This window comes from Cheilinus undulatus, linkage group 21, assembly GCF_018320785.1.
Source record: "Cheilinus undulatus linkage group 21, ASM1832078v1, whole genome shotgun sequence".
In the NCBI taxonomy this organism is placed as follows: Eukaryota; Metazoa; Chordata; class Actinopteri; order Labriformes; family Labridae; genus Cheilinus; species Cheilinus undulatus.
Window position 1 is genome coordinate 998310 of NC_054885.1, and position 20304 is coordinate 1018613.

The window sequence follows — 20304 nt, forward strand, 5'->3', positions numbered from 1 at the left end:
GTCCTGTGGGAACGCTGCGGCTCCTTTTCTGCAGGAGAGGATGGGATCCTGACTTTGTTTTTCTCCTTCGGCTGTTATTTCCCTGAAGAGAAGAGAAGGAGTGAAGGGAGCTATGAGTGATCGACTCTGCCTTTATTCTGCAGGTTTTCGGGGGATTTGAAGTTATTGAAAGTCTGGGGATGGGTGACAGCTCGGAGATGTCTGTGTGATGCCCATTGGGCGTTCGGTGGCCGGCGTGCTTGCGTGCGGGCGCACACGCGCAGGCGCAGACCCTCGCAGGCGGGGAGGCAGAGGGCACGGGCTCCATGTTCTCAAATACATGTTATTCTTGTGGCCAATCATTTCTGCTCACACATGACATCTCTCCCAGATTGATTTCATTCAGCTGTAGAGGGCGGCAAGATCAAACAAATGTTGTCTGAAATAGCGGCGGCGGTGCAGGGAGGAGGAGGGGGGGTCATGGGGTGGGAGGTTGCTTGCTTGAAAGATGAAGTGAGGGATGGAAAAGGAGAGAGAGAGAATCAGTCATCCAGTCAGGCCTGTGCCACGCGGTGACACGCTATTGCGAGGGAAGGTCTATAAAGCAGCGATCCTTTCAACAACTGCTCCTCTCACAGCGAGGCGGCGAGGTGGCGGAGGTGGAGGGGGCCCTTTTCCTTCACGATGCCTCTGAGTACCCATGCAAGGAATAATGGATGCGTAATATGGAACGACAGCTTGCAGAGCACTATCATTAATGTTGTAATTCACTTTTAGTGTTTCTACTATTGCGCTGCAACAGGAGGCACAGATGTCACCTGAATCTGCTCCTTCCAGCAGCCAGAGCACACCCGCTTTTCACCAGCTGTCTTCAAACGCACCCTGCCAGCCCCCCCCTCCCGTATGTGGACTAATGTGGGCAGCAGTGCGTGCACGTGTCTGTGGTCCTGCTCTGCTAGCCTTTTGAATGCACGTTTAGAGTTTGTAGATGGATGTTGTTGTACTTTTGTGTATTTCTGCTCTCATTCCAGAGCTTTAGTTTGCAGTTTCCTGCAGGGAGCTAAATCATTCCTGCACGTTCTCAGAGATCTGGCTCTTTAATCATTGCTTTTCTGGTTCTTAAGTTCGAACATGAACAAAGGGAGTTTTTACTTTCCCTGCAGTTATATTAATCCATCGCTTTAGAGGAGGGGGCTCCAGCCAGATCAGATAGACTCAAACCCTCCACCTAAATTTAAAGGAAGTTTAAGTCTGAAACTGACCTGTGAAATAAAATTGCATGACATTTTGTCCATTCAGCTGCACCATAGTTAAGCTAGTATCCCAGGAAGCAGCTGTATTCTACTCAGCGTGTCAAAATAAAAGCTTTTCTTAATCAGAACAGGAAGTTACGCACCCTTAAGGCTGCAGTAGCTTGAGTCAGGAAGGATCGGGAGCTCGATCGGGATCCTGTTCATTCTTGTGCATCTTAAGCCTGTTCAACAGCTGAAAGGACAAACATTTTTTTTTCCAAAGAGGCATTACAAATGTAAATCTACTTTTTCATCCGCAGACCAGTTCAGGACCCGGACTCTTCTCCTGTGAAGCCATGCTGTTGTGATGGAAGTAGTCTGAGGTTTAGCATGGTCCTGACAGTGACGTTGTCTGGATGGGAGCACATGTTGCTGTAAAAACTCTCCCAACTTTCCTTTCCAGATGTTAGAGCTGCCCACGCCATAGGCACTAATGCAACCCCATCCCATCAGAGATGCAGGCTTTAGACCTGAGCCAGGAGGACCAGCTGGATGCTCCCTCTCCTCTTTAGTCCACAGGACACGCCGTCTGTGCTTTTCTCTGACCACAGAACAGTTTTCCATGTGACCACAGTAATTTTACTCGTTTCAAAAGTGCCGGAGGCTCCAGTCTTTGCTCTGTGACTCAGTCACAAGATTTACTTTTGCTCTCTGTGCCCAAGATCCATGTTGAGATGGGAAAAAGAGTTTCATGTAAGCTGCTCCTGCAGCCTGGAATCTTCTTCAGGAAAATTTGTCTTGGGGAGCTGGTCTCTGTGAATTGTTTTAAAAGTAGCTTGAAGGTTTTGGAGGACGATGCAACAGGATGTAGATATTTTGACTGATGACGTTCTGATCTGTGACTCAGGGTTGGTTGATCTGTGCCTTGTAGTGTTTTTTATGTTTTAATGTTTTGTGTTTGTAACTCTGTGAGTGTGCTGCTGCCTATCTTGGCCAGGACACTCTTGGAAATGAGATTTGTAATCTCAAGGAGGCTTTCCCAGTTAAATAAAAATAAATACATAAAAATAAACAGTTTCCATCTGACCACAGAACAGTTATCCATGTCTCCTCTGACCACAGAACAGTTTTCTATATGACCACAGAACGGACCACGGTGTTTCTGGATCCTGTTCACATATGGCTTCTTCTCTCCATGATCCAGCTTTAACTGTCATTGGTGGATGGCACGGCCAACTGTGTTGGCAGACGATGATTTCTGGAATGTTCCTGAGCCCATGCAGTGATTTCACTACAGAATCATGCCTGTTTTTAATGCAGTGGCCCCTGAGGGCCCCTTCAGCCTTGTCCCTTGCTGTCAGAGATTTCTCCAGATTCTCTGAATCTGTGATGATATTATGGACTCTAGATGGAGGAGATTCAGGCTTCTGGAGCACTTTTCTATAATCATTGCAGTTTGTAGACCCAGGTTTTCACAGATTGTTGAACCTCTTCCATCTTTGTTTCAGGGAGACTCTGCCTCTCTAAAATGCTCCTTTTATACCCAGTCCTGCAGCTGTTTTTCATTTATACCACTTACTTTTCCAGCATTAAGAAGTCTCAGTTTCATCACCTGATGTGTTCTTTATGTTCTGTTGTGAATAAAATATGGGTTTATGATTTCATTGCATTACATTTTGGACAGCGTCCCAACTTTTTTGGAATTAGAGTTGTAATAAAAATGCATCAGCTATTTTAAATATTCTATAAAAAGTGAGGAGCTTGCTGTGCAGCCCTCCCGTTGTTCTGGTGACTCCGGTTTGTTCCAGGACTGGAGGTTTGGCGCCGCTCTGACCACGCTCCTCTGCAGCCGCCTCGTATCGAGGTCAATGAAATGCAAATATTCAAACATTTTGTCACTTTCCTTCAAAGTGCAGTGTTTTCTTTTCCCAGGCAAAATGCAAAACAATAAGCAAATAGCGATATGGATTTCATGGACACCGGGGCTCTAATTGAAACAAGTGTGATTAGCATATTGTTTGTGTTTGACGCTGCACCGTAGGCTTGTTTGTGTTCGACCGGGGACCTGTATGCAAATGAGCTCTTTGAAAAAAAAAACCTATCCTATTTCTTTAAAAGGGGGCACAAATTTAGTGTGAAGATCATCCTGGCAAAACCACAGAGGGAAATGTCAGAGCAGGAAAAAAAAGGTTCAAAGAGAAAATAGCTGACTGACTCTGTAAGTGAAGCTAAGCCCGAAATGAAAAATGTTCATTATATGCCCGTCAAGGTGAAAGGAAGCCATCTCCTCGCTGCTGCAGTTAAAATGTCGACCTCTCGTTTCTCTGAGGGCGAAAATGTAAAAAGAGGAGAAATGTTCCTGCCTCTGTGCGAGCGTGCGTGCAGACATGTCGGCCGCGTGCGTGAGAGTGACTGAGCCCCGGCTCCGGTTCAGACAAGGGCGGCCATGTTAATGGCGCTGCTCAGTAAAACGACCCCCACATCCGTTTCTTCATACATTTTACACTCGTCCTCATATTTTGCCCTTGTCAGCAGTGTTTGTGTATCCTTGTTGTGTGCGTGCGTGTCTGCTCTGACCTCTACCACGAGCCCGCCGCGCCCTCTCGGACCTCCGCTTGTCTCTTTGTATGTACCTGCTCGTGTAAAAGGCTGTTAAATCGCTCTCAGGATGCATTTTATTCAGCAGCCAAGCAGAATGTTCCAGTTGACCTCTGCGGATCACAGATGCCGTCCCCGGTGCCTCATTACTGACAATTTCTATAATCTAATGTTACTTGAATCGCTCGCTGTGTTGGCCAATGTGTTTATTTTTAAAGCGCCTCTCGTTCAGGAGTGCTACAGAAAAGACGGAGCTGAAGCAGCAGGTGGGGGCCGAGCTGCTGACCACGTTTCCCCGTCAGAAGATTTCAGAGACAACCTTCATGGCTCGACTACAAATGAAGCCTCGGCGTGTTTGATTTGTTGGGTTGTGAGCTGGTGCCAAGGCCCGTTACGATGTTCACAAGGATCGGACACCAACATTTAACTATCTGTTATGGATTATGAGCTGACCTTCTACCTCCTCCTCTGATTTCTTAAAGCAGCTCCGTGTGGAGAGTTTCACTTTTTTATGAATGTGAGCAGAAACAGGAAAGTTCCACGTCCCACTGTTGCAGAATCCTCCACGCCTGCAGAGTTTCTATCTGGGAATCACAGAAGAAGACACAGGAAGTTTCAGGAGACAATCTTCATCAAGATCTTCCATGCATTTCTCTGCTAACAAGGGCTGTGCATGTGCAAAAAACCTGATTCATGTTCTCCTCTGGGCTACGGTGGCCCTGAGGGACAAATGCAAAAACATTCAACTGAATGGAAGAGGAAGAAAGACACTTCAGTGATGCAATAATATTTTACAAAATGCACAACAAGTTTTTTGGAAAAGCAATAATATTTTATAAAGTGCAAAAATGGGATAAGAACAAGACTAAAATATGTGAAGTCAAGTTTTTGCACTGTAAAAACTCATAATTCAAGACTGGATTGTTCCTATCACCATGAAACAGGAAGTTCTTTGAGTCTTTAAAGGTTGACACAAGTTGACCAAGATTAAATAAACAAATCTATACATTCCTCTACTAACCATGGCTGTGCCCTCCTCTCTGCCGTAGATACGGAGGCCCTGAAAGTCAATCTGCAGAAACATTAAACTGAATGAAAGGTATATATAACCAACGCTTCAGCTGAGAAACAACATTTTACAAAATGCAAGAAAAAAAAGAAAGGAAGGAATATTTCATCAACTGCAGAAAAAAAAACAAATTTAAAGATGCAGTATGTAGTTTGTCACTGAAATATCTATATTAATTTATAAATAGTCTCTTTGAGGTCGTCCAGCATCTCCAAATGTCCACAGTGTTTAGGACAGAGAAATTCTCCATTTTGATTTTCATAACAGGGCGAGTCTTTTCATGGAGGGTATCATAGGTCGGGATTTCTAGCAACTTTGGGCCAGCGCAGCTCTACTCTGCTCTCTTCTGTGGGGTCCTTCTCAATACTACTTCCTGTTTTTGAATTGAGGACTGTGTTCAGTAAAAGCAGCTCCTCATAGGACAAACCAGAACCAGATGTTTAGTTTACATTTCTCATAGTGAAGGAGGAATGCACTGGAAAGTGAACTTCCATGTTCACGTTGGAGGTGGTGGCACAGAGCATGCACATCCTGGGACTGCAAATGCATTTCAACAATGCAATTTTTAAAAAACATATACTAAAAAACACAGAAAGCATTTCACTGATTGCATACATGTTTTTAATGAAAAGTGCAAGTTATTGATGCAATGCAAAAAGATTTTGTGAAAAAAGAAAATGAATTAAACACAAATTATGTAGCTCACAGCTCTTCAGAAATCATGAAACATCTTTGGCTTCTCTGCCTCTAGTGAAGTATTTTCTCATTGGCCCTCTGGACCATCACTTTCTCCGTCATTCAAGACTAGTAAAAATGCATAAAAATAAAACTGACTTCATTAACAGTTAAAAATTAAAGAGCAGGAAAACCATCATCAAATAAAAATGCAAATAACTCATCCCCTCTTTCTTTTCTATATTCCTTTATTTTTACTCCGTTATCCTGAGCATGACAGCAGATTTAAAGCTTGAACTCTGACTTTTCCCCTCGTTCTTGTAAAATTCTTCTAAATATATCAGCTATACTTTCTTATAAACTTCCTCCCTCACTAACAAACCCTGTTCTCTCTCCTCCCGCAGATTCTGATTGCTCTGGCGTGGCGTTGACCCTGGACTCCACTCTCAGCTTCAAAACGAGATCTCTAACACTTTGCATCACCTCTGACCTCTGACCTTTCACAGGTAGGATGACTCACTCTTACAGGATGTTTGTACCTCCTGATATAGATAGGAACATTCCCGCTGTAGCCGAGCAACGAAGGGAAACTGACAGATATACTGAGTGAGACGCCATGCGCTCATGACGTAAACGTCTGGAGGTAAATTCTTTTAGACTCATGTTAATCCAGGCATACTTTATGATCCGATGGTCATGCACAACCTGAGCGCTCATCCAATAGGAATGTGACAAAAGTCAGAGGACTTTCCTTTAAAAAAATGTCTTCTCTCTCTCTCTCTATTGCTGTATCTCTGCTCACACACATAAAAGGTGGTGTGCAGTCCTGCAACCAAAACCTCAAACATGCCAGAGATCTGGCCAGGCTGTAGTTGGGCTGTAATCCACTGTCTTACCCTCCTGTACTCTGCACGACAAATGACACACAATCAGACAGGAATTCGACTTCCAGGCGAGTCGTTCGACTCAAATTTTGTGTCTGAATCTGCTGAAAATCGCTGAGCGTTAATGGCTGTATGAGAGTTTTTGGTAAAGATTTTCAGGGCTGCAGAAGTTTGGGAAAGGCTGATGTGGAGAAAAGGGGGCTCAGCCTGTTTTCACCGTCAAGTTCAGACCAAAGATTCACAACGAGGTGAAACTCTCAGCTGCTTGCAGTGTTCTACTCTTCAACGTTCTGAACACCTCCTGGTTCACACGGTTGCGACTGGAGGAGACGATGCATCGTTACTATGGCAACAGCTCACACGGCCACTAACTTTAAAGAGATTTATTTCTGAAGTTAATACACAATAAATCGGTCTCCACAGCAGGGACATGACTGCACATTCATTTTTTAATTTGTAAATTTATTTCATATATGGGTGCAGGAATTCATCAGTAATCCTCCTCTTCATCGCCATGGTAACACAGCAGTGAAATATCACGGCTCATATATACCTCTCACCAGTGACGGTCTAAAACCGTCTCATCACAGCCAAAGATGGCGAGGAAATAGTCCGTAGACACTCTTAGCCTCATAGCATCATTTTCAACATCATATTTTAAGGCTTTCAGAAAAAAGAACATATTTTAGCAAACACGACCAGATGTGTGAACAAGTTTCTTAAAAAGAAAAGCCACAACAAGGACTACAACAGATAAAATTGACTTAATAGATAATAATTAACAGATGACTTAGGCATTAGTGCACATGGACTGTAACAAGCGCTCTGATTGGCTGAGGATGTTGGCATAAGAAACAATGAATCAGCAGATTTAGGAGAGCAAAGTTGGGCTGATATCAAAGTTTGGCCAAGAAATAACTTGTGCAGTTACAAGGTACAAGGCTGATGATATTCATCATCCATGTTTTAGCAGACAGGTACAGTATGTTCAGGCCAGGAGAAGACAAACCAGCGTTGTAATATTTACAGTTTGTGCCTCATAAGGTAGAGACATTTCTGCATAAGCCCCCTTTGTTTGCACAGAATACTTTATTCAGGCCTTTTTTAGGTCAACAGTGATGCAGGTTACGTGTAAGATGGTAAACTGAAGAAGAAAGGCAGGATTATGACATCAGGGAGATGTAGCTAATGTGCATCCATGGTATGAAGGTGACGGCACGTGCTGCAGCCATCATGCATCCCGTCTGAAACATCGTCAACATAGCATCGGGCACTGTGTAATGATCGCCTCTCTGTGTACTGTTTCTTTAAATGCTTTTGGTTTCTATGGTGATGCATAGCGTCATGAGGATGTAACCTGTACACCTCGTGGTCAGACAGGAGTTGCTCCCGGTACCGATACGCTGCTATTGTTTATAAGTTGGGACTCTCAAACCATTTATTTGCTTTTTCCTCCACAAAAGTGTGACTAAGTGACCTGTGAAGAATGTCTGAGCTTCCCTGCAAACATGAAACGTGCAGTGTGACGTGTTTTCAACTGTTGACCCGTGGAGACCTCCCTGACCTCTACAACTGGGATACTAGGCTTTCAAGGTTAATCAGGTTAATTACAATAAATCAAGGTCCACAATTTCTACCTATTTTTTTAAATCATGACCAGTCGCATGCTTTATTGTCTCTTTCAGTACATTTTTGTTAAGGCAACATGATGAAAAATAAGCCCATCACTGCTCTTTTATGTCTCATTTTTACTGCTGGAGATTCACAGGCAGCTCAGGACAGGACAAGCTCTCTTATTTAATTTCAAATCCAAAACCATTTTTATTCTGCACTTAAGTTAATGTTTAACCGAGAGCTCCAGCGGCACGGATCCGTGCTGGAGGCACACCCCTTTGTAAACTGCTTGGTAACTTTCGAACCATAAGTCAGAGGCACTAACTTGTTTTTTCCTGTGAAAGCTCTGTGTTGTGTCTCTCTATATAAGTTCATCATGCATCCGTAGCTCCTACAGAACATTTTCTAGTGAGCTCAGAACTTGGCTGACTTCCCGGGGTCTCTGAGGACAGGGTTGTCGAATACACCAAGAAGCGACACAGTTTAGAAAAATGTTCATAACTTTTGAACTGTACATCGTAGACACTCTTTCTTTCCTCCGACCATTTTACCGTTCGTTTGCTATCATCGATGTCTCCGTAGCCCTTAAGGACGCTGTTCTAGTGAGCCTGGGACTTCAGTGACTTTTCGGGGTCTTTAAATATTAAATCCACAGCGTTAGATCTGATAATGAGCATCTTTTTGTCCATTTTTAATCCATTTTCGATCATTTACCTTGACTTTCTTCAGTGGATAGCACCATATTTGTTGAGGGCAACGTTTAGATGCAATGCATTGTGGGAGTTGTAGTTGGCCAGTTGCTTCTCTACTGTTTAAAGGAACGGCACAAATGAATCTAACGGCAAATAAGCGCGTGGACTTTTCTCGTATATATGCAGATATTTTAAAAACCGTTAGTCACAGAATGTTTATTTTTCACTGTTTTGTCCCCAAGAGATGAAGAACAAGTCTGTGCTAGAAAATGCTTAGTCACTGTTGTTTACTGTGTGTTATCTATGAAAATCTTTGAGTTTCAAATTCTGATTTGTTTTTTATTTTGTCTTTAGAGTCTTATAACTTTTTCATAATTCAGGTGACATTACTGTAGTAGATATAGTCTTAAAGCCCAGGTTGTCCTGAAAAAACAGATGTATAGAGCTTGACTGTGAACCACAGGGTTGATGTTTTACAAGCTTTTTAATAAAAAAGTCCAGACAAGACATGATGGTGAAAATGTTTTAATGTTTATCCTTGATCTTCCAGTAGAAAAAGGCCCGTTTCTAAACAGGAAGTCAGTTACCCCAGTGTAAGACAGTAAGACTGTGGCAAAATAATAAAGACACAAAAACAGTTTAAAGTGCAAATTATTTGAATTTTAAGATGAAATATAAAGGGTGCAGTTAATTGCAATTAACTCAGAAATCCTGGGATTAAAAATGTGTTTTTTTGGGGTTCTGATTTGTTACTAAGAGTTATCTGTGCAAAGGTTTGACTGTAAAAGCACTAATGTGGAGCGTCACAGTGTACAAAGGCTGGAGAAAAGCTTCTGAAAGAGGTTAAAATAGTCTTTATTCCACCGTGGAGTGGAACCCTGACATCTGAACACCTCCTAAAACAACATCTTCTTCTCTTCATGAAACATAAAAACAATAAGTGAGAGGACGGGGTCAGGGAAGATGCTCAGGGAGAGCCTGGAGCTTCATATTTGGAGGCTGCTGTAATTGACAAGTAGTGAGATGGACTGACACGGCGATATTGACTAGACCTCTCTGACCAGAAACAATAACAAAGGAGGGAAAAAGCATCCTCAGAAATGTAGGATCTGATGATCCAGGAGCGAGAAAAGCAGCTCTCCCTCTTCTCTCTGAAGAAAAAGTCTATTTTTAGTCTGGAAACAAAGTTGGAGAAGTAGAGAAACTCATTTGCTCGGACAGCGGAGAAGGAAAAGTAAAATTAATAAAGCGCAGAGATCTTTTTCACTACACTGCCTCTGCTCTTTCTCATTATTTGTCTCCTCGTAATTAAAAGGCATCTCAGCAGGTCTTTAAATGCCATATTGACTTAAGTTACAACCCACCGGACACCCAGAGAAACACCATTTTTCTTCCTTGCCATTTTGTGTAATGAGCCGCCGCTTCCTCGTCCTCGTCCCGGCGTTCCGGCGTCTTTTGTCTGTTCGGATCGTGCTGCACGCCGACAGTAAAAGGCATCGGGACTGACTCATTGGAATGATAATCTGGCGTGCGTCTGCACTTTCCGAGGATATCTCGAAGCGTGTCACACCGGCATCAAAGACGTTTGTTGTAATTTTCTTTTCAAGGGCAACTTGAAAGAGGAGTCGGGGAAGAAAGTGGCGTTCTTGTTTTCTCCCATGCCGGTTCAAAAGTAACCCGGTGCCTTTTTTTTTTTTTTTTTTTTTTTTTCTTGTTCTGATGGGAGTGTGGGATGATTCAGCAGGAAGCCAAGCACCCATCTGACTGATTCACATTTAAACATAAACAGAAATATGGCTGCTGCTGCCGGGGAGCTCCGCAGAGGAATGGAAAGTAGCCCCAAATTTCACAGCTGCAAATCAAACGTCTTTTTATTTAACTCTTCCTCTGTTTCCCCTCTTCCTCGATGGCTCCCTGTAGCACTCCTCACACATAACAGCGCCTACTGATTGGGCTTATTTGAAGCACGCACCCTGACACAAAAATGGAGAAGAGGAGATTTTCCCGTGTCACGACGGGATTGAATGTGGTTCTCCAGAAGAGGAGGGCCCTGAGAGGATTATATGGCTCAGTGGGCGCTGCATTGTGTGGGGAGAGGATACAGCAGGTACCCACCGAATCCCAGCCAAGAGACAGACACAGTGTTGCTAGGGATAATGTTGCCTCCCAGCAATTAAACTCTGGAGGTTTTGGAGTGGTTTAGGAGGAAGCTTGTTAAATTATCCCATCGCCTCTTTTCTCCCTGTTTCTCCCTCTGCCTCTCTCTCTCTCTCTCTCGCCGTTATTTCTTTCTTTCTCGCTGCAGGAAAGCCAGAGAACTACAGGGGGAGTCATTTGCCTTCAATACTTTGCAGCTTTATTGAATCCTCTATTGTTGGCTCTTTGCATCTTTTTCAATCACATGCAGCATGCTCACAAAGTAAAACAAATGTGCACAAACACCCTCGACATGAGGAGGAACAGAGGCTCGGAAAATGCCCAAAGCTGCCAGCTGATGGCAGCTTTGAATTAGGAAGATACAAGATTTAAAGGTGCAATCCGCAGAATATTTGCACTGAAGTGTCTGCATGAATTCTCTCTTAGCTGAGCTAATGCATTGGCATGTGTAGACCTGGACTTGTGCACAGGGTGACCGGTTTGCTGAGCGTTCCTGGTATCCTCCTGGTCTTACAGTACTCTTGTGAGGCCTGGATGCTGACTGATGATGCGGCTTGACTTCATGGACTGCATTTTTGGGTGTCGTCCTTAGACCGTGTGTCTACTGCTGACATTCTCAGGAGAGCTGAGATGGTAAGGGTCAGCTGCCTGGCATGGCAACTGCAGCTGTGCTTTCACAGGCACCTGGCACGCTTTCCAGGGCCTGATCCAGCTCACCCCGTACTGGGTGCCCAGGACCCAGTGGGCAGCATGCATCATGGAGGGGGTCAGCTGGGAGGATACCTGGAGGAATAGAGCATAGTCCTGGAGGATGGCCAGAAGAGTCCAGGATCAAGTTTGATGCAGGAAAATGCCAAACCGGCGTGTGTTCTTGTACCTTATCTAAGCTGAAATACACTGGCCTATACAGTAAATTTCCAACAGCTTTCAAAAGCCAAAGAAATCCTTTTTTATTGGAGCTAGAGCCAAGAGTGGGTACTCACAAGGTGGCTGTCATTATCTAGTACAGAGGTTCTCAACCTTTTCAGCCCGCGACCCCCAAAATAAAGGTGCCAGAGACCGGGGACCCCCACTGGACCTGAAGATAGCTGAACACAGACATGCACATTCAAGAACAGTCATGTGGAGACGAGGCCGTCCAGAAAGGGGGATAAATGGGAGAGCTTTCTGGGGTCCAGCCAAACTGGGGGCCATGGAGGTCAGCAAAACCATGGTCCACTGTAAATTTAAGCTGTGATTCATATTTCATATTTCATATTCAACCTGAAAAAACCAACAACTCATGTCACAGAAAAATATCTTTTTTAATCAGTTTGTGTAGTAAAGAGCCTTTGTTAATAAAATAATCAAAATTGGTTTTAAAATTGCTACAATGTGTTAATAATGGCCAGAAATGGAGAAAAGGTGGTGAAACTGGATTTTAAAAGAAGCTGAAGTGGGTAAGAAGTGGCAAAAATTTGACATGAGAGTTAAAAAAGTGGCTGAAATTGCTTAAAATTGGCAGAAATTGGTGGAAATTTGGTGAAACATGATGAAAAATAGTTACAAATCTGGCAGATAGTGTTAACTGAGAAAAAAAAAATATGCACATATTGGCAGAAATTAGTTAAACTAGCAAAAATCGGCATATAAAATGGTGAAATGGGGTTAAAATGGGCGTGAAAGGTGGTAAAAAGGTGATAAGGATGTGATATTACAAGTTTTATATTATAGTTTTGAGATTACCTGTGAAAACACAGGTAGAAATTGGCATTCATGTTTTTTTATTATTGTCATGATTAAGCATGTTGAATAAATTCTTTCGGCACGCCGAGACCTGCCCCTCGCCCCACCTCACATCTGAGATGACAATACTTTTTAAACTCTCTTATACCACTATTTATGCCCATTGTTGCCTTTTTTGGCCCTTTTTGTCAAATTTCCCCACTTCTTACCCATTTCGGCTAATTTCAAAATCCAGTTTCACCGCCTTTTCCTCCATTTTTGGCCATTATTAACACACTGTAGCAATTTTTAAACCAATTTTGATTATTTTATTAACAAAGGCTCTTTACTACACAAATGATTAAAAAAATATATTTTTTTCTGTGATATGAGTGGTTGTTCTTTTCAGGTTGAATATGAAATATGAATCACAGTTTAAATTTACAGTGGACCATGGTTTTGCTGACCTCCATGGTCCCCAGTTGGGCTGGACCCCAGAAAGCTCTCCCCTTTATCCCCCCGTTATGGACGGCCTCGTCTCCACATGACTGTTCTTGAATGTTCATGTCTGTGTTCAGCCACCTTCAGGTCCAGTGGGGGTCCCTGGTCTCTGGCACTTTTATTTTGGGGGTTGGGGGCTGAAAAGGTTGAGAACCTCTGAGTTAATGCGCCTCAAAGAGACACGCTTTTATTTGACATTTCAAAACAGGAAGTGGTGAGTGAAGCTGAGCAGCACGTCTCTACTTGTCATGTTGATAAAGTTACATAATGTGCTTTTAAAACTCAAGACATCAACAGTCCATAGCAATGGTATTCTGTATTTAGAACTCAGTAATTAAAGTTTATTCTATGGTTATTGTCAGTTTGTTTGCAGAACAAAATCAGATCAAACCTGATGATTCTCCACGTGTTTTCATATTCAAAGGCTCCTCATTACTGTGACATACATGATGTTTGCAGTGCAGCAGCTCTTAGAGTATGCTTCATTAATGGCTGCCATATGTTGTTAGATTTGTCAGTTGTTCAACCAGCAGCAAAGATCTGCTCTTTATTGGCCTTGTTGTCACTTTAAATGGAAGAACACTTCATAAGAGCAGAGTGAGGCTGTTTCTGACAGACAGCTCTGCGCTATCGCCGTTACAGTGCAAACAAAAGCATGTTTGCAGTCATTTTAAACATGCAGCTATGGAGCAAAGAGCAAGTTTGCAGGGTTGTTAATGCAGAGGGAATTATCCTGTGGCTTGAACTACAGACTGAACGTCTCTATGCTGTAAGGACAACTTTTTAGATCAGTGTCCTAACTTTGAAAGGAAATGTGGCCGTCCAGCAAGCACGTGAATGAAAGTTTCAGTCCTCTGCTGTGCTTGGTGAAGAAGTAGATCCCTATTAGAGACACATTCATGGTAGTTTCATCTGTTTTCTGTGCTTTATCTATGATTTAAAGCAGAAACCAGCTCTGACTCGTTCCCTGAAACTCCTGACGGATTCACTTTGTTGTCTTTTTGCCTTTGAGCCCGACCTCATAAACTTCTGTCTTGGTTGCGGTTTTATGGGGGCGGTGTCGCTCACTAACTTTGACCACTGTCCTCGTCCTCGGGCAAACAAACAGCCCATTTCAAAGGTGAAAGTCCATGGCATTTCCTCTTAAAAAACATCCTCTCATTTATTTCCAAATGTGCCACCGTGCCTTCTCGCACCCCGGGGACTTCTGTGTCCGTAGTTCCAGGTCGGTTCCCAACAGCACAGCAGAACTGCGGTAACCTCTTCTCCACACACACACAGGCAGAATCGCACACCCCAAGGTAACTGTGGGTAGTGGAGCCCCAAAGCTTCGTGGGCCAGGACAAATTGGTAGCGAGCGGCTCATTTACTCGGAGCCGTCATGAATGGACTGTGCCGTGACTGTGTAAACAAGTGCAAAGACTCCCAAGGGCATTCCTGCATAAATAATGACTCGCAGAGATGTTTGCCATTTGTACCACTCACTGGTTGCAGACATGGGTCAGCTAGTCTCCTCTGTGGGGAGTCTTCAGTAAACAAGCATGTCCATTAAGGACTGTGAGGAAACTTTACCTGGTCACAGGTGTGAGGGCCGCTCTCCCGGGCAGGGGGTACTGGGAATTTATTTGGCTTTTTCCTCTGGCTTGTTTGGAGCTTTTGGAGACTGAAGCCACACACTGTTAGAGTTTGGGCCGGAGCAGAGAGAGGTTGTCTGACATGGAAACCAGAGACGGTAGGGTTTGACTGAAGGTCAGTAGTACAGCTCCACGTCTGTACGCTTCATGTGGTCGTTATTTTTGTTGAAACGTCTTCAGACAGACCTCTCCAAGCAAACTTTCATGGACTCAAACGGACGTATTTGATCATGTGGACGTCTGAAGGACCGTGTTTGGTCATTCTGCCAGGACGGAGGTTTCAGCGGCAGGTTAGGAGTCAGAACAGATCAGGTCTCCTGTCATTTAAGAGCACAGGCTTGTCTACTGTCTACTCTACAAACAGACAAAGATCTGAGTTCAACTTTGGGTTTTGCAAGCATGACCAAAAGGAGGAGCTCCCTTTAGTCCTAAAGTAAAATTTCAAACAAGCTGTTTTCCAGTTTCCACTGATTCTCCTGCATATCAGTCATGTTTTTACCACCTTAAGTGTCTGGAATTAAGACTGCAGCTCTCTGAATCATTCCAAGCACATATTCTTACATTTTTACATACTGTAGAGCCATTTTTGGGAGTATTTTTATTTTCTTTACATCAATATAACCCTTATATCCCAAGTTTTAACAATATGTATTGACTTATGTCTTAACTACTACAATAAATTGCTTAAAAGTGCAATAAACTTAAAAAAATGAAAATCGTTTTTATTTTTTCACATATATTTCAAAATACAGAAATTGCACAGCTGTATCCTTCAAATTTGTAAATTGAAAAAAGTTGCACAATATCCTTTGGAACCACAGGAAATTTATTTGGAGTCTTTGCGTAACTTGCTTTTTTAGATGAAGTCAATTTTGTAACCTGTTGAAAAACCGAGATGAGTAGTTGGACTCTTCATCCAACGCTGTAATTAGTTCCAAAGCTTCACGCCAGCGGTTTGTTTGGCACAACTAGAATTTTGTGAATCCAGAACTACATATGTGTGGAAGTGTGTCAAAGGTGTGTGTGATGGATGTCTGGTGTGTGTGGGGTGTGTGTCTGAGTGTTTTTGTAAAAAAAGTAGAGGTGAAATGAGAGCGAGGGCGAGTATGTGTGCAGGCTAAGTTCTTCGGTGTATTCTGCAGAAAAAAACTACAACTCCCAGGAAAATACACTACTTCCTATTGGTCGGGGCTATCAGGTAGGTAAGAATCATGTGACAGCTCATGCCTACAATGTGATGACATTTATTTCAACGTAGGAAGTGCTGCAAACACCCGTGGTCTCGTTTATAAAGATTTTTGTTGTGTTTATTTTATTGTGTATTTCTGCAAACCCATCACTGCAACGAAAAGCGCTCTGAGGCATGGTGAATGTGTGAAATGTTAGTGTAACTCCCCAGATTTTATATGCAAAAAGAATGATCTATCTATCTTATCTGGTTTCAAATCTACCACCAATCAAACATTGATGCTAATCGTAGCGCCGGCGCTGTGCTGGGTTCTAAAGGGTTAAAAGTTAGTCCTGTAAAGTCAAACTAAAGCTTAGAAAAACTGGCGTTGTCGGCAGGCTGTCCTGGCGTTCTGTTTTACAATGAAAAAACAAAAACTGTATAAAAATATGGAGAAAATACTGTCTTAGAAGAAGGTGTATTTGTAGGTGTAAAAGTAAACATCTGATTGGTGGTGCCTCCAATCTGCTCGCTCTCTTTGGCTCTTTTGTAATCAGTAGATCGACGTTTAAAATGTCCCAAATGTTTGATTTTTACAGTTTAAATTCAGAAAAGTTAGGGCCTGAGTACAAGCAGGAAATTAATGCATGTGACACACTTGAGGCGTATTTGGAGAGTTGAGGACTCTTTGGACAAATAAGTGGTTGCAACAAGTCTCAATTTAAAAAAAATATTTTATTCTTATATATATGTATGTGTGTGTGTGTGTGTGTGTGTGTGTATTTGTGTATATATGTAACTATTATCATACTGTTAAACACAATGGATGGCTCTTGTTTTGACATGGAGGCCTTTACTTTGAAATGCTCACCGCTCCCAGTGGTCACATGATTTCCTTTTCCTCAAGTATTTCATTTAAAGAAGAAAACTAAATAATGGAATTGAAAAAAATAATAAAAAAAATTGGACCCCGTTTTTTAAAATGTTGTTATTTGTTTTTTCCGTTTTTGTGACCAAAAAAAAAAAAAACAGAATAACGAGAGTTTCTCCCAGTTTTTGAGTCTGGTTTCAACCAAGAAATGGATCTGACCCACCAGCTCCACTTGAACCTGGGCCACCTGCTTACATGCGTCACAACAAAACAGAAAGACCAACTGCACCCCTTGATCCATTTATTTAAAAAAAATAATAATAGTGATCATTTTGGCCATAATGGTGCAGCCCTACATTGATTGATTGATTGTACTTTGTCATGCACAAAAAAGAACCCGACCCTCATGGGTTTATAAAACACTGCAATGGTTCAAAAATCACGTCATTACAAGCAACAACAAAGTTGCATCTACATCTTACTGATGGGTTTAATGGAGAGGAGGAAGGCCCTCTACTTCTGAATCTGCTTTTAAACTTTTCTTGTAGGCAGCAGGAAGCGTTTTGATTGGTCAGATGTGCAAATCAGAAGCAAAAATCGACCTTGGTCCAAAAAAGGCAGGAGTACGTTCTGCAAAAATGCATCGTGGGAGTGAAAGCTTGCAGGGTCAAAATGAAAGACTTGCATGTGAATTAGGCTGGAAATATCAAAATTTGCAATTGCAATATAAACATGAGCAATTTGCAGGAGGTGCGATGTCTCTCATGTAAAGTAAACTTCAGTATTTTGCAGCAGAGATGTTCGTGTGCACATTTCATGCACAGATGTAAGAATAAATCATCTTTGTGCCCAAGTTGAAAAAAACTCATATCCATTAGAATCAGATTTAGGTCGTACCTGATAGTCCGGGGACTCGGTCTGTTTTGGAACAGAAATGGCAGCATTGTTGCTCTTTCCTTTGGTTTGGTTCGCATTCACACTGCTCTCTTGGTCAAGCGGACCAAACCATCTGAACACCTACAACCTCTGCCCACTAGGGGCGCTGTTGCCACGAACAAACGGCGACCAAGAAGAAAAGAAGGTGTAGAAGAAGACGAAACTCCTTCCGCTGGTCTTTTTTCCACATAATGAAAAAACACAGAATTTACGCTGTCTTGTGGTTTCTGCTCTTGCTTTGCAGCATTATGAGCAGCCAGCGAGGCGGTGGGCTGTCCAACATGTCATCCTTTAAATTAGACGATTAAATCAGCATGGACTAAGACGTGTTGCCATGGCTACACAGACGCCAAGCGAGGTACAGACACGTATTTGAGCGTATTAAATCACATATAAATCCTTAGATCATTACGCTTTATGCCACTTGCTGCCTTTGGTTCACAAGTTGCTCCGCTTTGCTTTCACACCTCAAACGAATTGCACCAGGGTTCGTTTGAAAACGGACTGAGACCCTCTGTTTTCTGGTCTGCTTGTTTGGTCCGCATCAGAGTTCATGAGCTTTCACACCACTCCAAACCATCCGGGCGATCCAGGAAAACGGACCAGAGTTCGTTTAAAGCGGACCAAACAGCTCTGGTGTGAATGCGCCCTTAGAAAACTTTGTCTGTTGTGACAGCGTATAACCATGAGTATACGCTTTCAGTAATTGTTTAATATGTTTTTCAAATGAAATAGAGCAGTGATGTAAAAACTGTCACTCTTTAATCAGACTGACAGCAGAATAAGTCAAAATAATCACATTTCAGTATCATTTTTAGTCTAACAGGAGATTATTACAACAAAAGGATGATGTGTGGCGTGCAGAGGCCTTTGATGGAGTCAATCATGACTTGTGTGTTTAAGTAAAGTCGTTCAGTACGCTGTAAATAAATAAAGTATTTATGCATAATGCCTGACTTTCCTGTCCGTGGCTCAGACTCACCGCCACGCTGCTCCTCTCTCTATCTTTTTGTTCAGAACTTCGCTGAGCCATCATCGTCTCAGCTCCGTGAACTTTGTGTTCTTCTGTCCGCCGCCGCTGAACATCACCCTCTGCCATCAGCTGTGTTCTCTCAGACGACCACCGGGGCAGCGGCGGTGCTCAGAATAGTGTTTCATAATTGTTTGGCATATAGGTTTCCGCTCGGAGCGTGGGTTTGAGGGAGAATGCAGCGTGAGAGGATGTGTCAGTGGGAGAGAGGGGAGGAAATAAAGAGGGGAGACAAAGCGACACCCACTCCTCATTAGCTTAAACATGGCGTGTATCCGTTCTCCTGTAAGACAACGCTGAAAGAGAGAGGAAGCCTACGTCTGCGGCTCCACGACATGGAGATAGAAAACAAATCCCCGCTCTTAGACTCCACCATCTGCTCATCTTGGAGGAGAGCACGCCTTTGCGACACTTTTTTCCTCCCCTCCCTCAGAAAGCACGGCGCTCTGCCCCCTCCCCCTCCTCCGCTCCTGTCCCGGTAGTTTGCATATCTAAATCCAGTTTCTGATAGCATATGTGAAATACAATGTGACATAATACATCTGAGCTCCGTGTGAGAAATGGAATTATCTGGCTGCTGATTGTTTCCGCCGTGTTACAGTAATCACTTTCTCCAACGTGACTCACTCACTAGTTGACCCGCTGTCATCATCTATTCCCTCTGACAGTATTTATGCATTTGGCTCCATATTTTGTTTTCCTTCAGGTGAATTAGAAATGAATTTGGAAATAGGATAAATAAATAAAAGGATGATGAAAAAATGAGTAATCCCCCTTGCAAATTGGAACAAGGAGTAAATCCCGGCGGCGGTAAATCCTCCTCTGTTTCCATCGCTTTCTTTCTTCCCTCTCAAAACGGTGTTTGGATGCTTCAGAGGAAGTGGTCGATGCTCGCCGTGAACACGCGTCATGGGCTGCTTCCCCGCCAGCTCCACAGCCGGACCGACTCCCCGGTGGTCTAATTGATACAGGATGTGTTCTCCAAACTCCAGAGGAAGGTCACATCACACAGAAAGTGTGATTTACAGCACTTCTTCTTCATGTTGTTTAATAATTTCCCCTACGGTGACACCCACTCGACCCTCTCTGCTTTATTTACCAGCTGATTTGACTCCAAAATTTAATCTCACAGTCCCACAGATGTTTCCCAGATAAGGAAAATTGCACTTTCTGCTGTGTTTGTTTAACAAGAACACCAGTTAATCTGTTTCTAAAAGTCACTCCTTTAAAATCAATTTCACCCATCATCCTAACTAAACTAAGCAGATCTACACGGCCTCTGTAGTTTCTGTTGGATATCAGGGCAGTGAACGTTTTAGTGCTCGTCTCATTGGTAGTTTTCAGGGTTGCTCACATTCTATTGGATGACTCATTGTCGATCCATCACGGCTCGTTCTCATCAAACCCAGACTCTTCACTCTTTCACTGTCAGAGGAAATAGAAGTCAAAGTTAGGGCGCCGGGTCACTGAAAGGCGAATAAATGAGGCGACGAAGCACAGAGACGGGTTTGTTCTGGAGCTCTGGTTCTGGACTGGTGTTCCGCTAAGACCGGCCACAAT

At 43.0% G+C, this 20304-nt stretch overlaps 1 protein-coding gene across 1 annotated transcript in view; it reads left to right on the forward strand.

Moving 5' to 3' along the window:
* Nucleotides 1–5954: 5954 nt before the first annotated feature.
* LOC121503884 (RNA binding protein fox-1 homolog 3-like) overlaps nt 5955–20304 on the forward strand; it is a 679192-nt gene continuing 664842 nt past the window's right edge. The window contains exon 1 of the mRNA XM_041778468.1: nt 5955–6059. The gene's annotated coding sequence lies outside the window, so the exon portion shown is untranslated. The remainder of the gene's footprint in view (nt 6060–20304) is intronic.